Here is a 10,384-nt window from a genome sequence, read left to right on the forward strand (position 1 = left end):
GAATGAATACTCTGTGTCACAAAATCTGCACTGGTTTTACCATTCTAAGTGATACAGCTATAACATATCATATAGTAATATCAGTTAGAATGGTAAAACATGTCCAGATTTTGTGACGGAGAAATACTTACATGATGGTAAAACCATAGTGATCCAAGTAACATTTTTCTTCAATTAAATATTTTGGCATGTAGAGGCGAATAGTTTAGACAGTAATTGATAGCAAATATCTAGCTTTTTGTGCGTCTGTTCATTCAATTTGAGCAAAAATGGTATTTATAGAAAAACAAACTTTTATTGGATTTATTGGAAATTTTTTTTTTAAAAGTGCCTTGATTTCGTAGAAACAATTATATGATATAACAATTTTGACACAAAAAAAAAAATTTTTTGGGTAAAACTTATACCGTTTTTTTCCTAAATTTTACGGTTTGTGGAAAAATGTTTCGAACAAAAAGAAAACTATAATAAAAATAAGGCGAAGACAATTAGCATTGTGGAATGACAAAGATTTTCCATATGGCATTTTTCATATCTTATGGTAATTAAAATGAATAAGGGGTGTACAAGGACCTTAATTTATTCAAAGTAATTGAAAACATTTAATTTTTCGATTTTATTATAATATTTTTTGACATTTAATTTTTTTAATGGGTACGAGTGTGTGGTAAAGTTGAATGTAGCCCCGCTCCAGATTTTTTTTGTATCCCAGATTTGCACATTTAATTTATGTTACGCTAACAAGTACACGTTTCGTCGAGGAAATGAGGCATTTGACCAAGGAATCGAGTCCGCACATGTAGATTTTTATGGTAGCCGGTGGGAAATGTTTGTACGAGTGTACTTAACAAATTCATATTCATGCGAACTTGTGTTTTATCAGTTTTCGCCCATAAAGTGAGACAGAAATGCTACACTTCCGGACACAAGATTCTTTTTATTTGATATTTTAATTTTAAAAAAACTGTTGGATTTTAAATTTTGGGCGATTCCAAGCATTTTTGCATTTTTAGATCCTTGACATATTTGACCTCATCGTTTACGAGGCATAAGCATTTGGAAAAAAAAATGCGGATTTTCACCGAAAACTAGCTGTTAACGAAAATACAGATTATTTTGTGGTTCCGGTCAAAAATTTAATTTGATAGCTGTTACATATTATATTTTGGACGGTTCTAAGCATTTTTTTGGCTCTTTGAATATGGATAGCGGTAAGTTTAGGTGAAAACTTTATTTCAATAGTCAAAAAGTGTTCAGAATGGTTTAAAATATAATATCATACGATTTTCAAATCAAATTTTTAACCAGAATCACAAAATAATCTTTATTTCCATCACTTACGGATTTTCGACGATTTTTTTTTTTTTTCAAATAAGTTTATCTCAAAAACGGTGAGGTAAAGTAAAAAATGTTGAGTGTTAAAAACGAATTAAAAGAACATGGCGTCCGGAAGTAGGGTGGTTCTGTACTACTTTGTGGGTGTAAATAGAAGAAACTAAAGTTCGCCTGAATATGATATTGTTGGGTACACTCAGTCATGCATTTTCCATCGGCTCCTATAGAAATCTAAAAATCTACTGTTGCAGAATCGATATGCCTGGGTCAAATTGTTTTTTGGTTTCATTTCCTCGTTTAGTTTAAATGAAGCTGAAGTTGGCCGCTAAAAAATACCCACCAAAAAAAAATAGTCGAGAAAATAAAGGATAAAAAAAAAACATTATTTGTGACTTAAAATGGAATAATTTAGAACGCTATATTATAAGATCAACTCCCAGTATCATTAAGCTACCCATAAAAAGTGAAATTAATAAGAAAATCTTGGGAAAATCATCCTCTTTGTATTATTATGACCAACAAATTTATTTTGCTTACGCTAGTTTTAAGCAACGTTTAACAATGAGTAATAAAAATAAGATATTCAACAAAAAAAATATGGAAAATTTCGGAAAATATGTAAGAAAATTTTCTTATGAAAAAAATTTTTTTTTGGAAAATTTTCTTGAATTTTGAAAGACATGGTAATGTGCGTGAGTACAAATTTTTTGTGTTCGCGAATTTTCTGAGTGTTTTTTTTACGTTGCGGGTGTTTTTTGGAAAATTGACAATAACTTTTTTCTGCAAAATAAAATTTTTTTTTAAGGTAATTTTTTGGAATAACGAATGCATTTCGAAACTATCTATCATCATTAGGTCACTGTTTGAAAACTATATAGTGAATTTTAGTTGAATTTTAAAATGGGTATTTATCTTATAGAATAGTCATGTTTGGAAAACGTCATAATTTTCTTTAGCAAAATAACTTTTTCTTTTAAGCAAATTTTCTCGATAAATGAAAGGCTATTGAAACATTTAAGCACCATTAGATCAGTGTTTGAAAACTATATAGTGAATTTTAGTTGAATTTTAAAATGGGTATTTATCTTATAGAATAGTCATGTTTGGAAAACGTCATAATTTTCTTTAGCAAAATAACTTTTTCTTTTAAGCAAATTTTCTTGATAAATGAAAGGCTATTGAAACAATTTCGGTAGAATTGGTCACCGTTTGGCTACTATTTTCAATGATTACCCTATCTAATATAAGTACATTGTTAAAAAATTAGCGGGTGTTTTTTGGAAAATTGACAATAATTTTTTTCAGCAAAATAAAATTTTTTTTTAAGGTAATTTTTTGGAATAACGAATGCATTTCGAAACTATCTATCATCATTAGGTCACTGTTTGAAAACTATATAGTGAATTTTAGTTGAATTTTAAAATGGGTATTTATCTTATAGAATAGTCATGTTTGGAAAACGTCATAATTTTCTTTAGCAAAATAACTTTTTCTTTTAAGCAAATTTTCTCGATAAATGAAAGGCTATTGAAATATTTAAGCACCATTAGATCAGTGTTTGAAAACTATATAGTGAATTTTAGTTGAATTTTAAAATGGGTATTTATCTTATAGAATAGTCATGTTTGGAAAACGTCATAATTTTCTTTAGCAAAATAACTTTTTCTTTTAAGCAAATTTTCTAGATAAATGAAAGGCTATTGAAACATTTAAGCACCATTATATCACTGTTTGAAAACTATATAGTGAATTTTAGTTGAATTTTAAAATGGGTATTTATCTTATAGAATAGTCATGTTTGGAAAACGTCATAATTTTCTTTAGCAAAATAACTTTTTCTTTTAAGCAAATTTTCTCGATAAATGAAAGGCTATTGAAATATTTAAGCACCATTAGATCAGTGTTTGAAAACTATATAGTGAATTTTAGTTGAATTTTAAAATGGGTATTTATCTTATAGAATAGTCATGTTTGGAAAACGTCATAATTTTCTTTAGCAAAATAACTTTTTCTTTTAAGCAAATTTTCTAGATAAATGAAAGGCTATTGAAACATTTAAGCACCATTATATCACTGTTTGAAAACTATATAGTGAATTTTAGTTGAATTTTAAAATGGGTATTTATCTTATAGAATAGTCATGTTTGGAAAACGTCATAATTTTCTTTAGCAAAATAACTTTTTCTTTTAAGCAAATTTTCTTGATAAATGAAAGGCTATTGAAACAATTTCGGTAGAATTGGTCACCGTTTGGCTACTATTTTCAATGATTACCCTATCTAATATAAATACATTGTTAAAAAATTAGCGGGTGTTTTTTGGAAAATTGACAATAATTTTTTTCAGCAAAATAAAATTTTTTTTTAAGGTAATTTTTTGGAATAACGAATGCATTTCGAAACTATCTATCATCATTAGGTCACTGTTTGAAAACTATATAGTGAATTTTAGTTGAATTTTAAAATGGGTATTTATCTTATAGAATGGTCATGTTTGGAAAACGTCATAATTTTCTTTAGCAAAATAACTTTTTCTTTTAAGCAAATTTTCTTGATAAATGAAAGGCTATTGAAACAATTTCGGTAGAATTGGTCACCGTTTGGCTACTATTTTCAATGATTACCCTATCTAATATAAGTACATTGTTAAAAAATTAGCGGGTGTTTTTTGGAAAATTGACAATAATTTTTTTCAGCAAAATAAAATTTTTTTTTAAGGTAATTTTTTGGAATAACGAATGCATTTCGAAACTATCTATCATCATTAGGTCACTGTTTGAAAACTATATAGTGAATTTTAGTTGAATTTTAAAATGGGTATTTATCTTATAGAATAGTCATGTTTGGAAAACGTCGTAATTTTCTTTAGCAAAATAACTTTTTCTTTTAAGCAAATTTTCTCGATAAATGAAAGGCTATTGAAACATTTAAGCACCATTAGATCAGTGTTTGAAAACTATATAGTGAATTTTAGTTGAATTTTAAAATGGGTATTTATCTTATAGAATAGTCATGTTTGGAAAACGTCATAATTTTCTTTAGCAAAATAACTTTTTCTTTTAAGCAAATTTTCTCGATAAATGAAAGGCTATTGAAATATTTAAGCACCATTAGATCAGTGTTTGAAAACTATATAGTGAATTTTAGTTGAATTTTAAAATGGGTATTTATCTTATAGAATAGTCATGTTTGGAAAACGTCATAATTTTCTTTAGCAAAATAACTTTTTCTTTTAAGCAAATTTTCTAGATAAATGAAAGGCTATTGAAACATTTAAGCACCATTATATCACTGTTTGAAAACTATATAGTGAATTTTAGTTGAATTTTAAAATGGGTATTTATCTTATAGAATAGTCATGTTTGGAAAACGTCATAATTTTCTTTAGCAAAATAACTTTTTCTTTTAAGCAAATTTTCTTGATAAATGAAAGGCTATTGAAACAATTTCGGTAGAATTGGTCACCGTTTGGCTACTATTTTCAATGATTACCCTATCTAATATAAATACATTGTTAAAAAATTAGCGGGTGTTTTTTGGAAAATTGACAATAATTTTTTTCAGCAAAATAAAATTTTTTTTTAAGGTAATTTTTTGGAATAACGAATGCATTTCGAAACTATCTATCATCATTAGGTCACTGTTTGAAAACTATATAGTGAATTTTAGTTGAATTTTAAAATGGGTATTTATCTTATAGAATAGTCATGTTTGGAAAACGTCATAATTTTCTTTAGCAAAATAACTTTTTCTTTTAAGCAAATTTTCTCGATAAATGAAAGGCTATTGAAACATTTAAGCACCATTAGATCAGTGTTTGAAAACTATATAGTGAATTTTAGTTGAATTTTAAAATGGGTATTTATCTTATAGAATAGTCATGTTTGGAAAACGTCATAATTTTCTTTAGCAAAATAACTTTTTCTTTTAAGCAAATTTTCTTGATAAATGAAAGGCTATTGAAACAATTTCGGTAGAATTGGTCACCGTTTGGCTACTATTTTCAATGATTACCCTATCTAATATAAGTACATTGTTAAAAAATTAGCGGGTGTTTTTTGGAAAATTGACAATAATTTTTTTCAGCAAAATAAAATTTTTTTTTAAGGTAATTTTTTGGAATAACGAATGCATTTCGAAACTATCTATCATCATTAGGTCACTGTTTGAAAACTATATAGTGAATTTTAGTTGAATTTTAAAATGGGTATTTATCTTATAGAATAGTCATGTTTGGAAAACGTCGTAATTTTCTTTAGCAAAATAACTTTTTCTTTTAAGCAAATTTTCTCGATAAATGAAAGGCTATTGAAACATTTAAGCACCATTAGATCAGTGTTTGAAAACTATATAGTGAATTTTAGTTGAATTTTAAAATGGGTATTTATCTTATAGAATAGTCATGTTTGGAAAACGTCATAATTTTCTTTAGCAAAATAACTTTTTCTTTTAAGCAAATTTTCTCGATAAATGAAAGGCTATTGAAATATTTAAGCACCATTAGATCAGTGTTTGAAAACTATATAGTGAATTTTAGTTGAATTTTAAAATGGGTATTTATCTTATAGAATAGTCATGTTTGGAAAACGTCATAATTTTCTTTAGCAAAATAACTTTTTCTTTTAAGCAAATTTTCTAGATAAATGAAAGGCTATTGAAACATTTAAGCACCATTATATCACTGTTTGAAAACTATATAGTGAATTTTAGTTGAATTTTAAAATGGGTATTTATCTTATAGAATAGTCATGTTTGGAAAACGTCATAATTTTCTTTAGCAAAATAACTTTTTCTTTTAAGCAAATTTTCTAGATAAATGAAAGGCTATTGAAACATTTAAGCACCATTATATCACTGTTTGAAAACTATATAGTGAATTTTAGTTGAATTTTAAAATGGGTATTTATCTTATAGAATAGTCATGTTTGGAAAACGTCATAATTTTCTTTAGCAAAATAACTTTTTCTTTTAAGCAAATTTTCTTGATAAATGAAAGGCTATTGAAACAATTTCGGTAGAATTGGTCACCGTTTGGCTACTATTTTCAATGATTACCCTATCTAATATAAATACATTGTTAAAAAATTAGCGGGTGTTTTTTGGAAAATTGACAATAATTTTTTTCAGCAAAATAAAATTTTTTTTTAAGGTAATTTTTTGGAATAACGAATGCATTTCGAAACTATCTATCATCATTAGGTCACTGTTTGAAAACTATATAGTGAATTTTAGTTGAATTTTAAAATGGGTATTTATCTTATAGAATAGTCATGTTTGGAAAACGTCATAATTTTCTTTAGCAAAATAACTTTTTCTTTTAAGCAAATTTTCTCGATAAATGAAAGGCTATTGAAACATTTAAGCACCATTAGATCAGTGTTTGAAAACTATATAGTGAATTTTAGTTGAATTTTAAAATGGGTATTTATCTTATAGAATAGTCATGTTTGGAAAACGTCGTAATTTTCTTTAGCAAAATAACTTTTTCTTTTAAGCAAATTTTCTCGATAAATGAAAGGCTATTGAAACATTTAAGCACCATTAGATCAGTGTTTGAAAACTATATAGTGAATTTTAGTTGAATTTTAAAATGGGTATTTATCTTATAGAATAGTCATGTTTGGAAAACGTCATAATTTTCTTTAGCAAAATAACTTTTTCTTTTAAGCAAATTTTCTCGATAAATGAAAGGCTATTGAAACATTTAAGCACCATTAGATCAGTGTTTGAAAACTATATAGTGAATTTTAGTTGAATTTTAAAATGGGTATTTATCTTATAGAATAGTCATGTTTGGAAAACGTCATAATTTTCTTTAGCAAAATAACTTTTTCTTTTAAGCAAATTTTCTCGATAAATGAAAGGCTATTGAAACATTTAAGCACCATTAGATCAGTGTTTGAAAACTATATAGTGAATTTTAGTTGAATTTTAAAATGGGTATTTATCTTATAGAATAGTCATGTTTGGAAAACGTCGTAATTTTCTTTAGCAAAATAACTTTTTCTTTTAAGCAAATTTTCTCGATAAATGAAAGGCTATTGAAACATTTAAGCACCATTAGATCAGTGTTTGAAAACTATATAGTGAATTTTAGTTGAATTTTAAAATGGGTATTTATCTTATAGAATAGTCATGTTTGGAAAACGTCATAATTTTCTTTAGCAAAATAACTTTTTCTTTTAAGCAAATTTTCTCGATAAATGAAAGGCTATTGAAACATTTAAGCACCATTAGATCAGTGTTTGAAAACTATATAGTGAATTTTAGTTGAATTTTAAAATGGGTATTTATCTTATAGAATAGTCATGTTTGGAAAACGTCATAATTTTCTTTAGCAAAATAACTTTTTCTTTTAAGCAAATTTTCTCGATAAATGAAAGGCTATTGAAACATTTAAGCACCATTAGATCAGTGTTTGAAAACTATATAGTGAATTTTAGTTGAATTTTAAAATGGGTATTTATCTTATAGAATAGTCATGTTTGGAAAACGTCATAATTTTCTTTAGCAAAATAACTTTTTCTTTTAAGCAAATTTTCTTGATAAATGAAAGGCTATTGAAACAATTTCGGTAGAATTGGTCACCGTTTGGCTACTATTTTCAATGATTACCCTATCTAATATAAGTACATTGTTATAAAATTAGCGGGTGTTTTTTGGAAAATTGACAATAATTTTTTTCAGCAAAATAAAATTTTTTTTAAAGGTAATTTTTTGGAATAACGAATGCATTTCGAAACTATCTATCATCATTAGGTCACTGTTTGAAAACTATATAGTGAATTTTAGTTGAATTTTAAAATGGGTATTTATCTTATAGAATAGTCATGTTTGGAAAACGTCATAATTTTCTTTAGCAAAATAACTTTTTCTTTTAAGCAAATTTTCTCGATAAATGAAAGGCTATTGAAATATTTACGCAACATTAGATCAGTGTTTGAAAACTATATAGTGAATTTTAGTTGAATTTTAAAATGGGTATTTATCTTATAGAATAGTCATGTTTGGAAAACGTCATAATTTTCTTTAGCAAAATAACTTTTTCTTTTAAGCAAATTTTCTAGATAAATGAAAGGCTATTGAAACATTTAAGCACCATTAGATCAGTGTTTGAAAACTATATAGTGAATTTTAGTTGAATTTTAAAATGGGTATTTATCTTATAGAATAGTCATGTTTGGAAAACGTCATAATTTTCTTTAGCAAAATAACTTTTTCTTTTAAGCAAATTTTCTAGATAAATGAAAGGCTATTGAAACATTTAAGCACCATTATATCACTGTTTGAAAACTATATAGTGAATTTTAGTTGAATTTTAAAATGGGTATTTATCTTATAGAATAGTCATGTTTGGAAAACGTCATAATTTTCTTTAGCAAAATAACTTTTTCTTTTAAGCAAATTTTCTTGATAAATGAAAGGCTATTGAAACAATTTCGGTAGAATTGGTCACCGTTTGGCTACTATTTTCAATGATTACCCTATCTAATATAAATACATTGTTAAAAAATTAGCGGGTGTTTTTTGGAAAATTGACAATAATTTTTTTCAGCAAAATAAAATTTTTTTTTAAGGTAATTTTTTGGAATAACGAATGCATTTCGAAACTATCTATCATCATTAGGTCACTGTTTGAAAACTATATAGTGAATTTTAGTTGAATTTTAAAATGGGTATTTATCTTATAGAATAGTCATGTTTGGAAAACGTCATAATTTTCTTTAGCAAAATAACTTTTTCTTTTAAGCAAATTTTCTCGATAAATGAAAGGCTATTGAAACATTTAAGCACCATTAGATCAGTGTTTGAAAACTATATAGTGAATTTTAGTTGAATTTTAAAATGGGTATTTATCTTATAGAATAGTCATGTTTGGAAAACGTCATAATTTTCTTTAGCAAAATAACTTTTTCTTTTAAGCAAATTTTCTCGATAAATGAAAGGCTATTGAAACATTTAAGCACCATTAGATCAGTGTTTGAAAACTATATAGTGAATTTTAGTTGAATTTTAAAATGGGTATTTATCTTATAGAATAGTCATGTTTGGAAAACGTCATAATTTTCTTTAGCAAAATAACTTTTTCTTTTAAGCAAATTTTCTTGATAAATGAAAGGCTATTGAAACAATTTCGGTAGACTTGGTCACCGTTTGGCTACTATTTTCAATGATTACCCTATCTAATATAAGTACATTGTTAAAAAATTAGCGGGTGTTTTTTGGAAAATTGACAATAATTTTTTTCAGCAAAATAAAAATTTTTTTTAAGGTAATTTTTTGGAATAACGAATGCATTTCGAAACTATCTATCATCATTAGGTCACTGTTTGAAAACTATATAGTGAATTTTAGTTGAATTTTAAAATGGGTATTTATCTTATAGAATGGTCATGTTTGGAAAGCAACATAATTTTCTTTAGCAAAATAACTTTTTCTTTTAAGCAAATTTTCTCGATAAATGAAAGGCTATTGAAACATTTAAGCACCATTAGATCACTGTTTGAAAACTATATAGTGAATTTTAGTTGAATTTTAAAATGGGTATTTATCTTATAGAATAGTCATGTTTTTTGAAAAACGTCATAATTTTCTTTAGCAAAATAAGTTTTTCGTTTAAGAAAATTTTCTCGATAAATGAAAGGCTATTGAAACATTTAAGCATTATTAGATGACTGTTTGAAAACCATACCATATCTTAAATGAAAGTATAATATGAACATTGTTAAAAAATTAGCGGGTGTTTTTTGGAAAATTGACAATAACTTTTTTCAGCAAAATAAAATTTTTTTTTAAGGTAATTTTTTGGAATAACGAATCTATTTCGAAACTATCCATCATCATTAGATAAATGTTTGAAAATTATTTAGTGAATTTTAGTTGAATTTTAAAATGGGTATTTATCTTATAGAATGTCATCTTTGGTAAAGCATCATAATTTTCTTCAGCAAATTAACTTTTTCGTTTAAGAAAATTTTCTCGATAAATGAAAGGCTATTGAAACATTTAAGCAAGAATTGATCACTGTTTGAAAACTATTGAGTCAATTT

Source organism: Chrysoperla carnea, chromosome 1, assembly GCF_905475395.1.
Source record: "Chrysoperla carnea chromosome 1, inChrCarn1.1, whole genome shotgun sequence".
Lineage (NCBI taxonomy): Eukaryota > Metazoa > Arthropoda > Insecta > Neuroptera > Chrysopidae > Chrysoperla > Chrysoperla carnea.